The sequence below is a fragment of the Arachis ipaensis genome, chromosome B09 (genome assembly GCF_000816755.2).
Source record: "Arachis ipaensis cultivar K30076 chromosome B09, Araip1.1, whole genome shotgun sequence".
In the NCBI taxonomy this organism is placed as follows: domain Eukaryota; kingdom Viridiplantae; phylum Streptophyta; class Magnoliopsida; order Fabales; family Fabaceae; genus Arachis; species Arachis ipaensis.
Genome location: NC_029793.2, coordinates 105142059 through 105143384, shown reverse-complemented (window position 1 = coordinate 105143384; position 1326 = coordinate 105142059).

The following is a 1326-nucleotide window of genomic DNA, read 5'->3' as shown; positions in this document are numbered from 1 at the left end:
AAAGAAAGAAAGAAAGAAAAGCTACTCGCCTACTGTCATGAATGATGATGTATATAAAAGAGGGTAAATTGGTAAAAAATATTTGACCCAACATTGGCTGTTAAGAAATTGATAGTAACAGTAAAATTGAAACTTATTGCAAATGTTAGAGACAAAAATGAATCAAATTAAATGTTAGAGGTATTTTTAAAATTTTTCGAAAATTTTAAGGACAAAAAATATACTTTATCTAAAAATAAAAAATAAAAAACTAATCTCGCTTGATACGAGATGCTTTTCAATAATTAAAAAAAGCAACTAATATCTCGCAATGGGCAAGAAAAGTGACCCCACCACCTTCTCGTCTAATAATAATATTAAGCAAAATAATTGCATTCAGGATATTAACCAAATAATAAGCTTTAGATTAGTAAAAATAATAAATTTATGTAATTATATTGTTCTGAATAGTTGAGAATATATTCTACTATCGAGCCTATACATACAAATTTTACTAAACACAATTTATAATTTTTTTATATAAATCTCACACTAAATACACTAAATAATCTTAATAAAACACTGAGAATTATTCTCTTCACTCTCTAAACTCTCTGAATTCTTTTCACTTTTTTCACAATGTGATTCAACTTGTTTGAGTGAAGAGGAAAGCTCAAGTGGGAATTTCTAAAAGCAACTTCTGCTGCGTCGCGTGTTCCCGGAGCAGGCATGTTTTTTGTATGCAAATATACTGACAACACGCATATATTGTGTTGGTCAAAAAGCGAAGAGAATCTCTAAAAAATTGTACAATTTTTTTAGAAAAATGAAGGAATTTTTGCGCCACCTGTAGCAACACGTAGCCTTCGTGTTGACGGTGGCTCGCCACACATTCTACTTTGCTGCAAAAGCCGCTTCCATCGAAAGCAACATGCGACCTGTCTGTAGATGGGAGCTCATCACGCGTCTCTCTTTTTTGTAAAAATTGATTCGAGTTAAAGCATCACGTAACTTGCGTATTAGCTCAGATAATGTTACAGCTTTACATTATGATATAACACTCTATGATAGAATATAATTATATAACTATATAAAACACAAATATTGTTCATATTAAAAATAATTTCTGCATTATTATTGTTCCAGTTATTATGGGATAAAAATTTAGAAGGCTAAGAAAAATTGTAATGTTGCTTGCCAGGCCAAAGTTGTTCAAAGAATAAATGAAAGTTATTGCTTTATTTTTTATTTATTTTGTGACACAGCAATATTAGAAAGAGAGAGAGTGTTAGTGGGTTTTGTAAATTTTGAAAATTTAATTTTAAAAATAAAGATAGTAACGCTATG